Here is a 10604-nt window from a genome sequence, read left to right on the forward strand (position 1 = left end):
TTGGTGGCACAAGGGAGACCTACACATTAGGCAGGTGGTTATAATGCTGTAGCTAACTGGTGCCCATATACATTTTTCCTGTGGCACTAGTTAAAATTGATGTTTCATCATAATTTCTTTAATCCTGAAAGAGCTGTTTACGTAGTCTTTGTTTGGGGAGGTAGCAGATCCAGTCAGCAAAATGAATTCTGTGCATTGGCGAGGCAGCTGTACAGGGATCACAGGGAAAAGTGCAAAACACGGCTGCAATTACTATTGATACTGCTAAAAAAAAAAATTAAAAAAGAAAATAATAATAATCACATGGATCTAAAAACTGTTCAAAGTGTGTTACAGTTAACAGGACTGCTGAGTCAGTGTTAGGCAGTAACCGTGTGTGTGCCATAAGAAACAAGCAGAGAAAACACCTTTAAACACAGAAATAACCCCGTGATGTTTTTACGCTTATTACAAAACGTTATTATCCATTAACCAGAGGTAAGAATATCCAGACTTTTCAGCATTTTGCATCTTTAAGCAAATGTCACAGACACCAATCAGGGTTAATATCATGATAAGTACGTAGAAAGAATTATGTTCTTACGGCTGGGAGTTTGGTAAAGGTTAATCTATTCCCTGACGTTGTGATGACATTTTGAAATGATGCTAGCACTGGAATATCTCACTGTGCATTCAAAATTTCATCCTGCACTGCATGCGATATAAACTCCACCAATACATTGGCATATGGAGCTGGAGCAGGCTGTGTCAAAACACTACATGCAAAGAGTTCTTAATGTAACAGGAAGGCAATATATTTTGTGTTCTGCTCATGTGCTTGCCAATAACTCCAGCGTTGACTTTCGCTGTGCTTCAAACACAAGCTCAGGCTAACATGCATGTTGAAGAGCCCTAGCTATCCATAATATTGTCATGACTATTCATTACATCAGTGACAAGGGGGGAAAAAAATCCTCCTCAGACCCCCTCTATCATTCCTTCACGCCTCGGGGAATTCACTGAAGGTTAATTTATTTAAATCTCCCATCCACTCATCTCTATTCCATTAAACTCACTAAGAATCTTTGGTTTGCAGTCTAATCCGCTTTCTACTGTCAAAGGCCCATGCCCTCTCTGCAATGCAGTGAGTGAACAACTGCGTATGTGTGTTAACAAGACAACACAGCAGTCGATAAGGTCATGTTAGCTTACACATGCATGCTCAATGTCCTTTTAGAGTGATGCATAACGTTGGACTAATAAATCTACAAGGCTCCCATGGTAGGAGACAGTGAAGTTAAAATGTAGGTCTCTCCCAAGAGACCTGTTCGTTTCGACTGTCCTCAAGGCCACAGAAAGTCTGAGCTCCTGCCATCTGTTCTCCCCTTTGAAAGACAGGACTCTTTAATGCATGCGGGGTATGGTCAGATCAAGCTATCAACAATTGGGCTGTGGTACTAAGGATATCTTGGCTATGCGGGCAATTGCTGTATCATTATTACAACATGGCACGCGTTATGACTGGCACTCTGTTCCTAATTACTTTGGAAATGCACAGCCTTCCCTTAAATAGTCATTGAAGCTATTTGCAATCTGTCAGAAAAACATCCAGCCTATGTTGATGTGTTTCTGTGCTGCCGAGAACTGGCTAATGAGACATTCACCGGCTCCAACGGACTTCAACAATGGCATACTGAGAGCTGTGAGTGTCCGAGTGCAGACACAAACGGCTGCTTTTAAAGCACTTGGCTCAACGTGCTTCTTTTTTTTCTACTGGGGCTGTCACATCAGGAATCTTACTTGAAAACTTTAGTTTCTGAAACCTGAGCAAATATACAGAGACCAGCAGTGTGATGTCGTCAGCAGGGTTACACATTGGCAATATCAAATGTTAGTTCAAAATAGAAATTGACAAAACTGAAACTCTCAAACTTAAGAGTAATGAATAAGTCATTCCTCATTAGTAAAACTGGGTTAGGTCAGACTGTTTTTAATAGGGCTTCAAATGTATATCACCATCTTTTGGCACTGTCTGCTTGTCCATAAACTTCGATTCTATTTAACACCACCCCTTGATCCCTCCCATCTGTCTTCCAAAACACAGGCTTCTCTCACTGATGCCTTTCTCCTCCCTCCAGTGCTTAGCCACGATCCACTTCTTTCAGTTTTTTTTTTTTTCTAATTTCCTGCCCGTCCTGAAACCTCCGCTGCTCTATTATTTGTTTCAGATCACCTATATTTTAGCCTTGTGAGGGAATGGCCTGAAACAGAGGACACTAGAGATTTATGACGAGCAGCTGCCATCGCTGACACAAGCTTTTAAAAGCAGCAAGATATACTGCTGCTATAACGCTTCGCCTTTGATTGCGTGAGTCCAGCTTTTGTCTTTCAATCGCACGCTGCAGGACATATCCAATATCTTGGCTTATTAATAATTAAAATCCAAGGAGAAAAGACAGAATAAGAAATTAGACAAAGGGAAGGGGCACTGGGAGGAAATGACACACAAAAGGGGGAAGAGGGTTTTCGGAAAATGAAAATTGAAGTATTTCTGTCATTCATTTCCTGTATATTTAATACCCTTGTCTGTCACAAAGCGCCCGAAAGATCAAAAACTAAGGTCAAAGAAATACTCTCAGACAAAACTGCACGAAGCTTAACAACAATCTAGTGCTACGTCTACATCTCTCACTCAAGCTCATTCTCTCATTTCAAACTTAAATCATTCTCTGCCTCATTTGTCTGTACTTGCCTCAGGTGAAAGGGTCACTACAGAATTTACTACAGTCATATTCAAGACTGTTTTGTAACTTTTAGTGTTTTATTAAATACTGCAACGACCCAAGGCCACGAGGATGGCATGCATACATTTCTGATTAAGCTGCTGTAATTCATTCTTTCTTGATGATTTTCTTCAAGAGCTTTTCTTTCTTTTTTTTTTTTGTCAGAGTAGATCAAGTTGATATCTGCAATAGCCCATAAAGAGAACTAATGGTAGCAGGTTACAGTTCAAAAAAAGATAATGTGTTTAAAACAAAATGGAACATTGGGCCCTGGAGCCACTGGCACATGAGAATGAGCACTATTAGGGCTAAATCAACTCGTAGCCATTCCAAAAGATTAATTTTCTTGACTCAGCTGGTGTCACAACTTCACAGATTTCTTTGCAAACCATGTTTAAGCTTGGTTTTGAAAAGCACGCCCACACCTTGTCAGTACGCTTCAGAACATCCCAGAGGCTGTACTTAGTTTCAAGGAGAGTAGATAAGAAGCCTTATTCCCTTGTGTGTCAATTAATACTTGTAAAAAGTGCTCCTCAGTTGTTTGTACTGTTTGTCTTGTGCATGCAGCTTCCTCTCTCTTCCCCCTTCTCCGAGTGTGACTGGATCTGTATCCAAATGTATCAGACCCCCTGAGTGACAATCCAAGTGAGATCTCTCTAGCTGTGGGTGCAACAGCCCATTTTCAAAAGACAATTCTTTGCCTTTGATGCTATTTTGGGATGAAGCTTCCATACAGGTCTGGAGAGAAGAATTACCAGATGGCTACTTGTCATTCTCCAGGAGTCGGAGCTCTGAATTCTGGTCCAGCAAGCAGAAGTCCTCGCTGTGAGGACCGATGCAGATCACGATCCAACAGGCACACACATGCTGCCTTGATATTGCCGCTGATTAGCATACAAGTAATAGCAATTTTTGTTACCACCTCCGGACAGTTTTGCGAAATCAAAGCTGGATTCCCGTTGAAAACGTGACAGCTGGGAATGTGGTATTGCAGGGCTAGTGATCAATGATATCATGTGGTATACTACTCTTTGATTTCAGTTGTCACAGCTCCTATCTATAGACAATCTGGTGGCAGCTATTTCAGCTGTGGCTACTTATAAGCCTCAACTTGTGGATGAAGAGTAAACGGTACAGCTGCCAGCCAATCCCCAGTGTTAAGAGAGCTGTTGTTGAACCAAAAATAAAACTCAGAAATGCCAGATTAAATAAAAACTGGATAATTCAAAGAAAAAAAAAAACTATGGTTTATGACAACGTGGGTTGTATTTTTGTAGCTCTGGCAGTCAGTGCTACTGACTATAATGAGTTCACACAAAAAATAATTGCTGAGTGTGGACGCGCTGCTAAAAATAAGTTCAAACGGGTAACAAACTCCAGTGGTCTGACGCTGCAGATGTGAAAAGTTGTAAGAAATTTTCTCAGTCTCTTTTTTTTTTCCACAGCTACTTCTGTCATTTCTTTTTTTATTTGTGCAACCAAGTGCAACACCATAAATGCCTTCTTGGAAAGACTGTGTGAGAGTGTGTGTCATAATGCCCATTTGGCTGATTCACTGTGCCTTACCTCTGACTATAGCTCTTTTCACACATGGGATATGCAACGTTACTGGCTTCATCAGTCTGTTAAAGAGACAGCATTCTGTCATTCAGACATAGGTCACTTTTACAGTAATATTCCCTGTGGTTTCATTCAGACAGGCCCATGGCAACGGTGGAGACAGCCCACGCAGTGTATTTATCACAAGACTAGACAGTACCTCAAGTGATGTATACTGCTAAATAAGGCTCTAACAAACAAATGACTCAATCTAAACCAATCACAAGCTTATCAAAAAGTCCAAATAATTAATAGCCCAGTATATTTACGAGATCCTGAATGCGGAAAATTCTGGTACTAAATAATACCCAAAGCATCATTAATTAAGCGTAATAAAATGACAAACCAGACAAACAGCTCCTGTTTACATTTGTCAAAACTGGGATTACATTCATTATTAGTGTCTCATTAATCTGAGTTGTTAAAAACCGTCCTCATCCCAGTAAAGTTTCATTTTTGTGGACATTTCAGTTTGTAATAGATGCTAAATTATAGAGCAAGATGAACAAGAAAGCTGCTTTGTGATTGTGGAGTATTTCTTTTGCTTTTTCTGAGATGTTTTCTGGTCCCTGAAATGTGGAAAAATCCTTCCCCGAATTGCTTCAAACGACTCAAAGTACATCACTTGTGTGAAAAGGAGCGCCTGTCTAAAAGGAATTCAAGACACCAGGCATTCTGCAAGGCCTGTAAGTCCTTTTGTAACAGCTAGAAATACTTCTGGCTTCAAATGTGGTCGAATGACACTTTGTACATACTAGCTTTTTCAAGGCTTTGGCTGTATTAACTTGTGAAGCTCTCGTCCCAAAAAGAAGTGGTTTATTATCTGGATAATCTGTCAGCTTGTTTACAAACTATATGTGGTTGTTTGAAAGCTTGTTTTTCTTACCCCATTTGACCTATTTTTTAATATTGAGCGCATTATCATGATGGATGGAACAGATGGTGCACGAAGCTGGAAGATTTGTGAGCGAGTATAAGAATACGGGGCTTCCAAAACACTTCTATAGCACTTCCCGTAATACAACTCAATGGTGAGTAAAGTGATCTTTATGTGTAAATGGGCAGAACATTACTTTAATATTTCATAGAGAACAGAATGAATGAATAATGTTCCTATAGCCACATCTGTCAACACTGCTATGACTTAAAATTAACACAAACATTCACAACTCAACAGTTCTTCAAAAACTTGCGTTTTTGTCCCTTTTTGCCCTCGCCAAGTACAGACATGCTCACATCTGAAGCTGTGAGCACAAAAAAATAATCATAATAATTTAATCATACATGAGAGTGCTAATGGACCCTATGGCAGAAAATGTCAGCACTCATTGTCTGAAGTCGCTTGTTGTTGTGTCACTGGAAATGGGAGGGAAGGTGTTGGTGGCAAACGGGGCTTTAGTGTGCCACGAGGAATTACCCAGCGAAGCGAGAGAAACTTCTTTCTGTAATGACCAGGGAACAAGTCAGGGAGAATCTATTCCAAAAGCTGCTGTACTGTAACTTACAGCATAAATAAAGCAAATACCCAAAGTGGGGCACAACAGCGCAAAAAATATCTTTGTTTTAGTTTGGGGAGGCTGGGAGCAGTTGGGGGTCACAATAGGTTGCACTCAGTCAAGTAAACACCCACTTAGGAACACTGTGATTTATTTGATTTATTCAAATGCCTTGGGTTTCCACTGATGCATGCTAAAGCAAAAGCTGTGACTCATTTAAAGAGAGAAACATAGTGACAAAGGGTAAAGTGAATCATCTTTTTAACGTGACCCCTGGTGCAAATTTCACTAGCAAAGTATGCCACTGTAGGGAGAATAGTAATACATTAGACTGTGAATGCTAAGTCAAAATGGCAACAGCACACCAATAACTAGTGTTGTCAGGGAAGATGTATACCATATTCATCAAAATGTTGTAAATAAGGCAGTTTGGCAGAGTTATAAGAGAGTTTTATGGAACTGCAGTAGCAGGATTAATGTCAAGAGTGTTGCCTAATACTCTGGTAAGCTAATGAACTTACTTTATTGGCTTGTGCCTTGACAATACATTTTCGGAGGGGAGTAAATGTCAAGAGTTGTGAGTATTGGTCAGCTGTAGTTGAGTACAATAGTGGAGGATACATAAATGTGTGAATCCAGCCAGAATAATCAAGTAGTGAAGGCGAGACTGTAAAACAATCCATCTGTTTTGTTTTGTTGAAGACATTTATAGTTTCTTTCATCCCAAAGTATAAGATTTCAATGCTTCCATCATCCTAAATGCTGGGATTTGCTGCTTTTCTCCGATTTCTATCATTGTAGACTTCGCCTTTGGTGCAGTTCTTAGAAATCATGCCGCTTTTTTTTCCTGTCTCTCTCTGACAAAATGATAAATTGAGAAGTCAAAAAAAAAAAAGTTTCAATCTTTAGTTGCAGCCCCAATGTATACCTTGAAAAATGTGTGTTCAGAGACGTGCGGATTTATACGCGACAGCAAATACCCTATTAATAACATTATTTATAAAAATCAAGTTCAAATAGTGTCATAACAGACTCCAGATCTGCAGGCTGCTACTCAAGTAACTGTGCTCACATCTACCCACTGATGTTCGATCACAGCTTTACTTTGTCAAAGCTGTCTCCTCACTGCTCATCTCCCTTGCCAACAAGTGCCAGAATAAAACACATTTTGTGACTGGTGTCTTTGTGCAGACGCCAAACCCGCTTTTTGAAATATAAATCTTAAGTGGTTGTTCTAAAAGCTGGCTGTAAATAAACCAAGCTATCTGCTCGTTTTTTTGTTTTTTTCTCCGACCGTTTTAACTACCTGTGTTTCAGTTTATCAAAGCCAAGAGAAATACTGTACAAAACATGTACGTTCTATATTATATGTAATTCATGTCTAATGGATCCAAAAGAATTCAAATAAAAAACTGAGAGGATGGGCTTTGCAGAAAAATCTGCTACTTTATGTGTTCGTTGCCAAAAAGGATAGGCTAATTGGATGCAGTCACAATGAGTCAACAGTCATTTCATGTCCCGTCAACAAATTAGCAGTGGGTCAAAACTAGAGGGTGAACAACAATATGTTCGCTGTATATCCGTGCCATATGTTGAGTCACTCTCTCCGGTTACTCTGACAGTAGTTGTGGACAACTCTGTCGCTCAACACATGCATAGATAAAGTCTGATTCAAGTTTCAGCTCCGCGACTACATTTCCACGGCTAATCTGCAATTTCTCTTCTCATTCTGCACCAATTCAGGAGCTGTGTCACACAAATGTGGCATGGCAGCCTTGAGTGCTCAGATAACCATCTGCTGGCCTCTTTGAAATCACTTGTACATTCCCAGCTGTTTGCACATCCCATGCCACCTCTCGAGGGACTAGCTTTCGATAATTTGACAGATAAACCAAACAATAATACTGCAATAAAATCATCTACAGAATTTCCCTTTGCAGTCTCCCTGATGAATACTACAGAAAGAGGACAGGAAATGACCTTTGCAGACAGTAATGGTCTGGTCATGGAGGAGATCAGGACAAAGGCAATTAGGCAGTTTATAGATCACACTTATGCAGCTATATAGGAGGCAGCCAAGCCCAGCAGTGGCCAGTCAACCAACGGAATGAATAAAGAGTCCCACTTCCATTTGAAGCATATATCCATTAAGAGATCTAATGCACTGAATGAATGTAATAGCGGGAGCAAGCCTTTCAGGACCTGAGACACAGTAATAGCGCAGCATCTCCTTGATCTGATTTTATGTTATATCGACAGTATGGCTTAAACTGAACTTTTTCTTTGAGTTTGGCTTTGTGATTCAATTCGGGGGAAAACTTTTAGCGACTAGAGAAAAAAAAAAAACCCACAAGAAGGTGAAGAAAATGTACTTTTCTTATTCGAAATGGTTCATTCAAGAACTGAAGCAAGGCAGAAAGTTCTGCAGCTTTTTTCTTACGTCTCTTTTTCTAAGCTCGCCCACAGCACAGCACAATAGCAACACAATGTCTTCTGAAAACAGGTACAACACTGGTAAACTTAACACCAATATAACAGGCTACAGTATTTACTTCTGCCCATGTCTTAAAAATATGATTTGTTTCTGCCTGAGAACGTAAAAAAAAGAAACTTCAGTCAATTGCTGGTGACAACTCAGTGGGCGCCCCTTTGTAATTGTGCACAAAAAGTTTACTCCAGCATGTAATAACTTTGTTTTCACCAAAGGAAAAGCTTGCCGCATTGCCAGAGAACATTACTTACCTTGTGCAGAATGCATTACTATTGAAACAGGAGAGCAGGAGCATGATTTTAACTGCAGCTATTTGGTAATTTCTTGTTCAATCAATTGCACTGTCCTTCTCCAATCAATAGAGTACTTGTGTAACAGAAGAAGTAGCTGCCAGGTTCATTCCACACCCTGTACTTTTTATTTTTTTGTACTTGAAAAACTTCTGTATCAGATGCTTTCATGAATTAGACACACTTGACACAAAGATGAACTCCGGTATCCGTCAATGATAGCACTCCAACGGTATCTCCTGGCAGGAACAATAAATACAGTCAGTATCTCATGATTAATGGATCACTTAACATCATTAAGCCTTGAAAATAATGATTCCATGTGTACACGACTTTCCTCCTTTCAGGTTTTCTAAAGTAATAAAAATAACTCACAAGTCACCCTGGTTCAAACTCACTAACCTTTACCCAGTTTTATTGTCTACTGTTCGTTTCCCCAATCTCCTCTGACTTTAGACCTGTGTTTTAGGGTGAAATATATGCAACTATCAGGAAAAAAAAAAAAAAAAAACTCCGCAGCTGTTAACACTAATGTGGGGAATTCTCATAAAACCCAGCATGTTCCGCACAGATAAACATTTGTCTTCTGGTCGACCACAGCTCCGGGTAGGGCGCTGTCATCACACACACTTCATCATACTTCACTCCATCAACTACATCTTCAGACACCGTGCTGCATATGCACACAATCTAAACAAATACCTAACACTCATATTCCTTAGCCTATAATCGTGGGCCCTGAAAAGGTTGTCAAACAAAAGGGTATTCCTGTAAATTTATATCCTGGGCTTTCTGTCTGACGTGCCTGACTATTGTTCCAAACAGGTGGAGTAGGTCTAAACCTACTGGAAAGCAGGATCTGGATGTTACAAATGGATTTCAAAGGGATAGACATGGTAATCTACTGATGCACAAGTGATTTGTGGAAGAATTACAAACAGATTAGTAAAGACTTTTCATTATATAGAACCGGCCGAACTGCAACATGGACAGACCTCTAAATACCTTGAAGCCCTCTAGTAACCACCCTGTCCCAGAGCAGCCAGCCAACAGCTTGTGCTATTTCTGGATGATGGACCACAGCAGAACCCTAATCCTGTCTGTACTACAAGACCCAGTTCCATACCAACAGCATGAGATCCTCAGGGGACCCACAGCAAGATCACTAATGAATGATAACAAACATCGTGATGCCACTTCCTCCCTGGAGTTGCGCATCCCTGAAATATTGAGACTTGCATGTTGCGATACATTCCTGCTAATGTACAAATCTGCATCAAAATAAGCCATAAAATAAGGTTCTTCACTTGAAATGGGTACATCTCTTAGAGGTAAAACATAAATTAAACTGCACCCAAAACGCTTCACTTGTTGAACATCTGTTTATCAGTAGGCACTGCAATTTACCAGTGTTCCCTAAACACCTCACATGCAGATTGCAGTAGATGCTAGGTAGGCAGCTGTGCACAGAAAAGCCTCTCGTCTCCCCACAGTTACTGCACCAAGAATTACTTTAAAGAGAGTGAAGTAAGACATTTCAGTGTATGATTTACTAAAGCTGAAAAATCCAGTGTTTAATCAATATCGCAGCCTATCATGTTCATTTAATTGTGGGAAGCCAGAATCGCGATTAATATGGGATTAACACTGTAGCCCTAGTCAATGCTCAAAGATTTGAAAAGCTTATGATGCATGATATGCTGTTAAATCAGAGAAATGTCAAAATGTGAACTGAAACCTGCAACATTTTAATGAACCTCCAAAAAAAGAAAAACAATGATTATTGACCCTTGGTTCCAATGAGTTTGAGGTCCAAGTGTTTAATACACATTACAATCATTTACAAAAAAAACTATATGAAACCATTTATTTATTTTATAGATGCTTTTAAAATGGGGCTGCAAGGTGGAGCAGTGGTTAACACCATTGCCTCGCAGCAAGAAGGTCGCCGATTCGCGTCCCGGTG

The 10604-nt window shown here is 39.9% G+C and overlaps 1 protein-coding gene across 2 annotated transcripts in view; it reads right to left on the minus strand.

The window, feature by feature from the left end:
- enox2 (ecto-NOX disulfide-thiol exchanger 2) overlaps positions 1-10604 on the minus strand; it is a 192579-nt gene that overhangs the window by 112438 nt on the left and 69537 nt on the right. The window lies entirely within an intron of this gene.

The sequence above is a fragment of the Stegastes partitus genome, unplaced genomic scaffold (genome assembly GCF_000690725.1).
Source record: "Stegastes partitus isolate 25-593 unplaced genomic scaffold, Stegastes_partitus-1.0.2 Scaffold22, whole genome shotgun sequence".
Taxonomy (NCBI): domain Eukaryota; kingdom Metazoa; phylum Chordata; class Actinopteri; family Pomacentridae; genus Stegastes; species Stegastes partitus.